The sequence below is a fragment of the Phascolarctos cinereus genome, unplaced genomic scaffold (genome assembly GCF_003287225.1).
Source record: "Phascolarctos cinereus isolate Bilbo 61053 unplaced genomic scaffold, phaCin_HiC Scaffold_4;HRSCAF=312, whole genome shotgun sequence".
Lineage (NCBI taxonomy): Eukaryota > Metazoa > Chordata > Mammalia > Diprotodontia > Phascolarctidae > Phascolarctos > Phascolarctos cinereus.
The window spans coordinates 382,146,882-382,159,044 of NW_027555847.1; positions in this window are offsets into that span (position 1 = coordinate 382,146,882).

The following is a 12,163-nucleotide window of genomic DNA, read 5'->3' on the forward strand; positions in this document are numbered from 1 at the left end:
ATCATATAATATTTGTAAAAATGAAAGTCACCAAGATTCATTATAGGTTACAATAATAATTTTATTTAAAAAAAAAAAAACAAGGCACTCCATACACAAGGTAAAGAATTATGCTGTGGCAATACTAAAGGCAAATGTAGACAAGCACATTCTAAGGAAGTAGAGAAGGAGTTAGAATAATTTATTTCACTAATTTCCTAATGAAATGACTATTAAATATTCATTGTAGAGGGAAGAGCCCTTCAAAGTGACATTAATATTAGGATTTTTGTAATTCTCTACATTCTCCTTCTTTGAAGTATATATATGATAGGGAACTGGGAATTTGTAGTATTGCAAAGATATTCAAAGGGATCACCAATGCATTTTCAATGGCAGGAGTGCCCCCAAAATTCAATCTGTTGTAATGACACTAATGACACAGATTTCACTACTACTGATGAATATATTGATCATATATCAGTAATTCAATGAGATTGATTTCCAACTGAAAATGAAAACATCAAACAGGATGTGGACACATTATTAGCTATAATACTAATTTTCATAAAAAGTAACAATTTTATGAAACATGGCTGTATCTTTAGACATACCTTGGAGTTATCCCTAGCTCATTAAAAGGTACAAATTGAAGTTATATTTGAAAATTAGTTTTAATACAATATAACACAAATTTTCATTAATTATCAAACAATTGGCAAGGTCATAATTTCATCTTCACAATACACTTATTCTAGAACATCTACTAATACATCAAATTTCAAGAAGACTCCATTTAAATTATAGACTATATATAACTATAAATACATATAAACTACATACATATAAAACACTACATATAACTATATATTACCATATAACTATATATCTATGTAATTATATATGTATGTGCACATTCATATGTATACATATACACATTGTATACACATGTGAATATGTATGTATCCGTATATATGGATATGGGGGCATTGTTGTTCACCATCCACAGCATATACATGTATGAATATATATGTGAATATGTATATGTATGCATCTGCATGTATGTGTATATATGTATATGTGGGAGGCATTGTTATTTACCATCCACAGCAGCTAGAAGGCTCATTGCATAGAGTACTGGGCCTGGAGTCATGAATACCTGATTTCAAATCCAGTCTTAGGCACTGTGTGACCCTGGGCAGATCACTTAACCTCTGTTTACCTTAATCCATTGAGGAAGGAAATGGCAAACCACTCCAGTATCTTTGCCAAGAAAATCCAAGAAAATCACAGAGTCAGATGTGATTGAATAAGTGAACAACAACAACAATCACAATCTTATTGGTCCAAGACAGCAAACAGATATTCCAACTGCATTTCATTTGTATCAACATACATTGTAACAATGCACTAAATTTGGTCAAAATCTTTCAACTCGTTAAAAGGTATTATTGAATTATTGATTTTGCTTGGATAATCTTTTCAATCTCTTTCAAATCTTTCTATTCACATTGCCATTACCTTGGTTTATCACTATTTTATCACCATTTTAGCCTACTGAAATACCATCTCCTTTATTCTAGACACTGCACCCCTATCAATGTGTCTAAGGGTATTAGTTTTTATTAATGTTGTTTTATTTTTTTTATTGGCATGTTAAAGACTTCAATTTTATTGTATATGCAATTCAATAAATGCTGATTTTTTTAAAAAAAACAAAGAATGTATTTCTTTTTTTAAACTTTTTTTTTAGTTTTCACTTCCAAATTCTCTTCCTTTCACCACCCCTTGCCCACCCATTGAAAGGGCAAGAAATATGATGAACATTATACATATGAAGTAATACAAAGCATATTTCTACATTAATCATGTTGAAGAAATAAAAAGAAAAATAAAGACAAAAAACACACTTCAATTAGCACTCAGAGTCCATCAATTCTCTATCTAGAAGTAGAAAGCATTTTTCACCCTGACTACATTGGAATTCTGATGGATAATTGCACTGATCATGATTGCTATTTGTTCACAGTTTATTATTATAATATTACTATTACTGTGTATGTTGAAGAACATATTTCCTAAACAAGGTTTGTATAGTTGGTATGTTGAAGCTAATTGCAAGACTTTACAGTTACACCCCTAAAGTAAATTTTATTCAATTTTGCCCATTGTTGACAATTGTTAATTTCTTTTTTTTCCCTTTTCATATAGGATTGTAGAGCTCAGTGTTGTTAATAAATGTTTGTTGTATTGAATTTGCTAAACTTGATTTAATTTGTGAGCATCTAGAAATTCAAGCAATGACCAGGAAGATATGCATCCAGAGTAAGTCATGGCACACTAAGTCTATGTTCTTTTTTCATCAGGATCACCATGCTTTAAAATTGTGGATTAGCAATGTAGAGGCCATTTGCAGGTATAGAAGCCAGAAGGAAAAATGGAATTGATTAATTTTGCCTTCACTTTGCTATCCTTTATCATCATTCTATAAATCCTAATCGGGTATCATATATATTCTTTATTCTTTCATTCAACATAGAGTTTAAAAAAAATACCTCCTTTTTGCTTAGCTCTTATTACAAGTGGAAAGTAGAAACCTGTATTCAGAGAGAGGACTCTGGGAAGATGGCAGAGTAGGTCAGAAAATTCTAACTTCTCTAGATTTTGCCCCATAAACAAGAGAAAATAGCACTTCAGGGAATATGCAGAATGGTTTAAAAAAGAGAGAGAGAGAGTTGGGGAAGAACAGTAGGTTTGCTGGGAGAACCAGAGAAGGAATAAGGTTTGGTCCCTGTGAAATATAAACGCCCCCAGGCTAGTTCTGCTAAAAAGGAAGGAGTGAGCTTTGGGGCTAGCTGGGTTGGAGGTAGCCTGTGCCTCAGCCACAGGAATTTTCACCTTCTGGACAATGTGGTGTGTTGGGCATCTGAGCAGGGAAAGATTGGGTCATTTCTGCTGATAAGGGATACCAGGTCCAGCTACATTGCTTAGAGGAGGCCCTGGGTGAGAAGGAACCAGCACATGCCCCTGGTGAGTACAGAAGCAGTGGGCAGGAACTCAACTGGTTTAGGGCACTTAGGAGGGCTGAGTTCCTGGTTGGAGAATCTGAGACCAGAGGCACCATTCCTTATACCCTAGGACTAGAGTTGATTACAATAATATTTTTTTTTAAAACAGCAGGCAAAGGAGAAAGAACTCAACAACACAAAGTTACTATGTGGATGGAGAAGACCAAAGTTCATCTTCAAAGGAGGATATTGAAGCAAAGAAACACTCCTCTTCCTCAAAGAGTAACATCAAATTGTCACCTGTCCAAAAAGAATTCAAAGAAGAACTTTAAAAAAATACTTTAAAAATCAAATGAGAGATATTGAGGGAAAAAATATTTAAAAAAATAAGAGCAATCCAAGAAAAACAAGAAGATTATGAAAAGAAAGTTAACTAATTGGAAAAGGAGATCCAGAATCATAAGTAAGAAAAAAACTCTTGAAAATTAGAATTGGGAAAGGGGAAGCCAGAAAAGTTATGAGAGACCAAGAAATAATAATAACAATAATAAATATGAAGAATGAAAAAATAAAAGAGATTGTGAAAGATATCATGAGGAAAACAATTGATCTGGATAATAGATAAAGGAAAGAAAACATAAGAATAACCAGACTACCTGAATGCCGCAGTAGGAAAAAAAAAAAACCTTGATGCAATAATATCAGAAATCATTAAAGAAAATTGTCTTGAAGTGTTAGTGTTCCCCTCTTGAAGAGGGGAAAATAGAAATAAATAAAAACCATCAATCACCACCTGAAAGAGACTCTACAAGGAAAACTTACAGAAATTCCATAGTCAAATTCCAAAATCCCAAGCTCAAGCAGAAAATATTATGAGCAACAAGAAAAAAAAAGTCAAATATGATGGAGCCACAGTTAGAATCACACTAGACCTACCAGCAGTGATACCAAAAAGACCACTCATCTTGGAAACTTAAATATCTAAAAGCAAGGGAAATGTGGTTGGCACTCAAAATATCATACCCAGGAAAGTTAAGCATAATCCTACATACACAGACACACACACACACACACACACACACACACACACACACACACATTCAATGAATTGTCAGACATTCAGAATATTATTGCAAAAAGACCTGAACTCAATAGAAAAGTTCACATATAAGTTTCAAGAGAAATTTAAGGTAAACATCAAAGACTAATTACAAGGAACTCAATAAGGGCAGACTGTTTACTTTTCAATACAAGGAAATGTAAACTGTATGTCTAAGAATATAATTAATAATTGGATAGTTCCAAAGAAAGATTGGGGTACAGCTGAGTATCATGTGATTCTAAAAAAAATAATACCACTTAAGAAAAAATAAAAAAAGAATAATTTTCTTATACAAATGAGGTACAAGAGGAAGAACTGACATAGAGGAATTAGATGGGGGAGGAGGGCTGGTAGTTCTGGAAACCTACTCTCTTTGGGAATGGATTAAAGAGAGAAATACACACACATATGTATGTGTGCATATATATGTATGTATGCATGTATAAAAATCATTTAAATTTAGAAAGAAATAAAAGGTTAAGGGGATAGGGAGGGAAATGAAGAAAAGCGAGGGAAGGAAGGCAAGATAATAGTGTAAGGGGGCAGATAAAATGGTGTCTAGATTAACAGGAATGGGATAAAAAGGGAATAAGTTATATACTTGGATGACTATAAAAATCTTCTAAATTCAGATAGAAGCAAGAAGGTAAGGGGAAAGAGTGAGGGGAAAGGATAAGATAAAGGTCTTTGGAGACAGGTATGTTAAGTATTGAAGGACAAGATAGTGAGTAGAAGTAAAATAGGGGAGTCATGAGGGATAGGAAATAAGATATACATATAAGATATACATATAAATATAAAATAAAGATCAAGAGTAGAATTTATTAGGTTTGTTTGGTCATTAATTCTCTCCCTCCCATAGATCCAACAGGTAGACTATTCCTTGCTCTTCTAATTTGCATATGGTGACACAGTTTATGTTTAATAATGTACCCATTTTGACCTTATCTTGGTATATACAGTGTGATCTGTTGGTCTATACCTAGTTTCTGTCCTACTGTTTTCCAGTTTTTTCCCAAGAAGTTTTGTCAAATAGTGAGTTCTTATCCAAAAGCTGGGGTCTTTGAGTTTATCAAACACTGGGTTACTATGATCATTGAGTACTGTGTCTTGTGTACCTAATGTATTCCACTGATCCACTCTATTTCTGAGCCAGTACCACACAATTTTGATGATTATTACTTTATAACATAGTTTGAGATCTGGTCTTGCTAGGCCACCTTCCTTCACATTATTATTTTTTTTAATTAATTCCATTGATATTCTTGACCTCTTGTTCTTCTAGATGAATCTTGTTATTTTTTCTAGCTCTATAAAATATTTTTGGTAGTTTGATTGGTGTGGCACTGAATAGTTAAATTAGTTAAGCAGAATTGCCACTTTTATAATATTAAGTCAGCCTACCCATGAGCAATTGATATTTTTCCCATTGTTTAGACCTGAACTTATTTCTGTGAAAAGTGTTTTGCATTTGTGTTCATATAGTTCCTGGGTTTGTATTGGCAGGTAGACTGCTAAGTATTTCATGTTATTTACAGTTATTTTAAATGGAATATCTCTTTCTATCTCTTGCTGGTGAACTTTATTGGTCATATAAAGAAATGTTGGGGCAGCCAGGTGGTACACTAGATAGAGCACTGGCCCTGAAGTCAGGAGGACCTGAGTTCAGATCCTGCTTCAGACCAAACACTTGACACTTACTAGCTGTGTGACTCTAAGATTTTAACCTCACTTAACCCCAATTGCTTAAAAAAATAAAATTAAATTAAAAAAAGAAATGTCGATGGGTTATGTGGGTTTATTTTATATCCTGAAACTTTCTTTGATAAAGTTGTGAATTATTTCAAGTAATTTTTAGTTGATACTCTGGGATTCTCTAAATATAACATTGTTTTATCTTCAAAGAGTGATAGTTTTGTTTTCTCTTTGCTTATTCTAATTTCTTCAATTTCTTTTTCTATTCTTACTGCTATACCTAACATTTCTAGTACTATATTGAATAATAGTTGTGATAAGGGATTTTACTGGGAAGGCTTCTAGCTTATCCCCATTACAAACAATGCTTGCTGGTGGTTTTAGATAGATAATGCTTTCATTTTAAGGAACAGTTTCTTTATTCCTATGCTCTCTAGTGGTTTCTAATACAAATGGGTACTGTATTTTGTCAAAAGTTTTTCAGCATCTATTGAGATAATCATATAATTTCTATTGATTTTGTTATTAATATGCTCAATATATTGATAGTTTTACTAATATTGAATCAATACTGCATCCCTGGTACAAATCCCATCTGGTTATAGTGTATAATCCTTGTGAAATACTGCAATAATCATCTTGTTAGTAGTTCAAAATTTTAACATCAATATTCATTAGGAAAATTGGTCTATCATTTTCTTTCTCTGTTTTAGCTCTTCATGATTTAGGTATCAGCACCATATTTGTGTTATAAAAGGAGTTTGGTAGGACTCCTTTGCCTATTTTTCCAAATAGTTTACGTAGTATTGGAATTATTTGTTCTTTAAATGTTTGGTAGAATTCACAGGTGAAACCATCTGGCCCTGAGGATTTTTCCCTAGGGACTTTATCAATGACTTGTTCAATTTCTTTTTCTAAGATGGGGTTATTTAGGCATTCTATGCTTTGATCTGTTAATCCACATAATTTATATTTTGTAAATATTCATTCATTTTTACTCAGGTTGTCAGATTTATTGGCATATAATTGGGTAAAATTTTCCTAATGATTTCCTTAATTTCTTCTTCATTGGTGGTGATTTCACCTTTTATATTTTTTGATGCTGGATATTTGGCTTTCTTCTTTATTTTTCTAAACCAAATTAATCAAAGCCTTTTCTAATCATTTTATTTTTCTTCATAAAAACAGCTCCTAGATTTATTTATTAGGTCAGTAGTTTTTTCTTGTTGTTGTGAATGTGAATCTTACTAATCTGACTTTGATTTTCAGGTGCTCAGTTGCAGATTTTTAATTTGATCTTCTTCTACTTTTTTTTTTCAGTTGCATGTCAAATTCATTGATCTGTTCTTTGTCCATTTTGCTAATGTAAGAATTTAGAGAAATAAATTATCCCTTAAAAACTACTTTGGCTACTTCTCATAATTTTTGATATATTGTTTCATTGTTGTCATTCTCTGTAATTAAACTGCTGATTGGTTCTATGATTTGTTCTTTGGCTCACTTATTCTTTAGGATTAGATTATTTAGTTTCCAATTAATTTGTTTATCTAGATTACCACTGCCATTAGTTGAATGTAATTTTATTGCATTGTGATCTGAATAGAATACATTTACCATTTTGGCCATTCTACAGTTATTCTGAGATTTTTATCCCCTATTACATGATCAGTTTTTTGTGTAGGTGCCACGTGATGCTGAGAAAAAGGTATATTACTTATGTTCCTATTCCAAAGGTATGTCATATCTAACTTTTCTAACATTCTATTTGCCTCCTTAGGTTCTTTCTTCTTCATTTTTGGTTGGATTTTTTGAGTTCTGAAAGGTGACAGTTGAGGTCTCCCACTAGTACAGTTTTGCTGACTATTTCTCTTGTAACTCCCTTTACTTCTTTCAGAATTTGGATGCTATACCATTTGGTGTATATATGTTTAGTACTGATATTGCTTCATTGTCTATGGTACCTTTAGCAAGACATAGTTTTTATTCATATCTCTTTAAAATGAGATCTCTTTTTGCTTTTATTTTGTCTGAGATCAGGGTTGCTATCCTTGCTTTTTTTTTATTTCAGCTGAAGCATAGTAGATTCTTCTCCAGCTCCTTACCTTTACTCTGAGTGTGTCTCTCTGTTTCCAGTCTATCTCTCACAAACAACATACTGTAGGATTCTGGTTTCTGATCTACTCTTCTATCTGCTTCCATTTTATGGAAGAGTTTATGCCATCACATTCACAGTTATGATTACTGAGTATTTCCCTCCATCCTATTCATCTTCCTATTTGTCCTCTCTTTCATTTCTCCCTTTCCCTCCTCACCAGTGTTTTCCTTCTGTCTACCACCTCCCCTGATTTGTCCTCCCTTCTGTCAGTACTGTCTCATTACTTGATCTCCTCCCTTCCTACTTCCCTATCAGGTAAGATAGATTTAAGATCTCCACACTGAGGCTTAGGATCTCCCACTGGTTTACTGAGGTGAGACATGCTGCTGGCTTGCTGGGATTCTTTCTCTCCTGGAATGTGCTTCCCTTTTAACCTGAGAGATGTACTTTTCTCATGACCCTCTAAGTCTCTTGGCTAAAAGACAACTCCACCTCATCTTTCTGCTAGTTCCAATGTTCCAGGATTTATTCTGGTTATTCTGAGGTGAATATAGGAGAACTGCAACAAATTACTGCTTACCCTGCCCCTCATGTGCCAGGGCTCTTCATGCAACAGACCTTTCCCACCAACCTTCTAACTTGTCTTGGACTGAAAATTGTTTCACTCTGTATTTTTATGGGTTTTGCTGTTCTAAGTCATTCTGAGGGATTTGGGGGAGAGCTTGTCTCTACTCTGACACCTTGGGTCTGCCTCTCAGTTCCAGCCATTGTTTCTTGATGTCCTCGATGCCTGGAACATTCTTCATCTATGGCTACTGGCTTCCCTGGTTTCCTTTAAGTCCTTCCTAAAATCTGATCTTCTACAGGAAGCCTTTCTTAATTCTTAATTCTTAAATCTTAACTCTTAATTCTAGTGACTTCCCTTTCATTTATTTGCCATTTATGCTGTAAAAAGGTGGGGTTTTTTTGTTATGTATTTGATTGTTGTATCGCCCACTAGATTGTGAGCTCCTTGATGGCAGGGACTATGTTTTGGCTCTTTTTGTATCCCCAATCCTTAGCACAGTGCCTAGGACATAGTAGACACCTATTGTTTATTGATGGACCATTCCTTAAATTTCACGTTATCCAAATCTCATTCTTCTTGTCTACAATGTCTTCCCATTCAACTTCAGTTAATTAAATCTGATTTGTTTTTCAAAGCCTAGTATAAGTCCTAACTTTTAAAAGCCTTTCCTAAGCATTGTAATCTACCATTATTCTTTTCTCTTTTCTGAAATATATGTATATGTGCATGTGTGTATGTGTGTGTATATATAGATATGGATACATACATACACACAGATACATATATACACACACACATGCATATACATATTTATATACACATATGTAATTATTTGGTACTTTTCCAATACTGCCTTATGTGGCTAATTATGCACATTCTACATTTCCCAAATCAGCCTCTGAGTTCTTTGAGGACATCTAAGATACCATATTATTCTTAAGGTAATCAGCCCCTAGATAAAATAAAGCAGAACAAGCCCCTTGCACATAGCTTTGTGGATGGTAACTAAATGTATCTTTTTAAGTAGTACCAAAAACTTAAGTTTGAAAAGAACCTTAAAAATTATAAATATAACCTACATTCATGTTCCTATTTTGGTTCTCTAGGGCTAAATAGAAAGCAATTCAATAAACACCTTTTGTACTTAATAAAAAAAAAAGTATGACATAGTGAATAGAGTACTGAAGTTTGATTAAGGGATACTTGCATACAAATCCTGCCCTGACACTGCTACTACCAATGTGACCATGAGTAGTTATTTGACATCTCTGAGTCTCAGTTTCTTCATCTTTAAAATGAATGATTTAAACTAGATACTCTTTTAAAACCCTTTTCAGTTCTAAATCCATTATCCTGAGATAGTCTTAACCTCCCATTTTTACAAAGAAAGAAAATGAGGCCCACAGAGGAAAAGTGGATTTCCCAAGACCACATAGGTAACAGAGCTAGGTTCTCTCATTCTAAATCCAGCACTTCTTTTATGCATCCAAGATGTTATAGACATTCCTTTCAGCTTCTAAGATAATTCAATTATTTTAATTCCTAGCAACTTCTACCCCTAAAAATGTAAGCAGGCCCTAGTGGATAGAAGGAAACTCTGGCAAATAGCTAAAAGGTGAAAGTCAGGATTTGCATTACAAGTTATTAGTAATCACTTTTTTTCAGCTTGAGATGACACAACCAAAGAAATAAACAGTCAAAGGAAAAAAAATCATGGTGCCTCCTGAATTATAAATACAAATGCCTTCAGCAATTGTAGCTGACCTTTGAAACATGACTTGTATTTATACTTTAAATTGGTCACATTCCCCCTTAAAATGAAGGTGAAAGGTTAAGTGTTCTATCAAATAATTGGAAGAAAACTTCAAAAATAATTCAATTTCTGTTGGAGAAAAGGAAACTCTCCATTTTAATATCTGAATACAAATGGTTTTTATTTTTCTTTTCTCAGTTCAGCTACATCTAACTTAGTGAAGGTAGAAGGAAGCTGTGGGTCCATCTGGGAGTTTATTGGCTGTTCTGTGTCCTTTTTTAAAAGTATCAGGATAATCATAAAAACAATAATAACTGAGATTTACATAGCACTTTAACTCTAGCAAAGCATTTCACATAAGGAGTGATTTCATATAGAAATGTAGTTGTGACTTGGAGATTGGCAAGGGAAGGTAGACATTTACAGGTCCGGCTGCAGCTGAGAGCTGCCAAAAAGCTTCTGTGACCTCTAAATTATCTCCCTGATATTGATGTTACAGTTCCAAATGTTCTTGCCTTGAGCATCATGTAATCTTAGAGACAAAATAATTATCCAGGCCAATCACTGCTCAAAGGCATCTAGCCCCCACTTGATAATGTACTATTGGAGAATGGATTCTATTCTTCTCCTTTTCCTTGCAGTAAGTAAAATATTTCATTTTTTCACAACTATAAGTGCTTGGAAGTTTTTTTTTTCCTCATGTTAAGTTGAAGACTGCTTTTCTGTAACCTATTAAGGGTTCTAGCTCTGTCCTCTAAAGCTGAGGAGTTAGATTCAATTAAATCAATATATACATTTACATATGTGTGTGTGTGTGTATTCAGTAAGCACCTTGGGCATAGAAAAGCCTTGGTATTTGGGAAATAAAAATTAAAAAACTATATAGTCTTTGTATTCAAGATTTTTGCCATGTAATTGGAAGGAGTTGAAAGATGGAGAAAAGAAAATATATTCACACAAGCATGTAGAATACAAGGAAGAAATAGATAAAACCTATACAAATAGGTAGAAATCAAGGTAGAAAGTGCTAAGAATAAGAATGTGTAAAGTTATATGATTAACTGAGAAGGGAAAGATGATTGCAAGCTTTAGGAAGCAAGGAACTGACACGAGAGCAAGGCCTTAAAAGATTTCAGGTGTTAGAAATATAAGATTGATGCATTCCAAATATGTAGGATGGCCTGGGCAAACACACAAAGGTGTTTCAAATTCAGCCTCAGTCACTTATTGACTTTGTGAGTCTCGGCAACTCACTTCACCCTGTTTACCTCAGTTTCTTCATATGTAAAATGAGCTGGAGAAATATGTAAAATGAGCTGGAGAAATATGTAAACTGAGCTGGAGAAAGAAATAGTAAACCCCTCCAAGTTTCTTTGCCAAGAAAATCTCAAATAGGGTCACAAAATGTTGGACTCAGCTGAAACAACTGAATAATAATAACAAGAAACCTGTGATCAAAAAGCTTTAAAAAGTGAGGCAGTATTCAAATGCTGGTCTTCTGACTTAAAAGAACATTGTTATATCTTCTATGCAAGCAAGAATCAGTGAAGGAAATTAGAAGCTGTGGTCTTACAGGTAGGAGGAAAAAACAAAAGATAGAATGGTATAATGGAAAGATGACTGAATTTGCATTCAAATTATTTGAGTAGGGTTGCAGTCCCTGCTACTTTTCTTTTCTTTGACTTTGGGTGATTCATTTTTTTACTCTGTTCCTAAAAGGGATTTAAAGAAATTAAATGAGAGGTTCTCTAATGCTATTCACAAGTATAGATTCTCAAAATTGACTCAGAATGGAGCCGAGTGAAGGGGAGTATAAAAAAGAAAAGTAGTAGTCAATGGGCTCCAGTATTTTAGAAGTTAAAAAAAGAATGAGGCCTGAGAAAATCACATTGGACTTATGGATTCAAAATCCATTGGTGACTTGGGCATTTTAAAATAGAGTTATTAGTACAGAAACCTGATT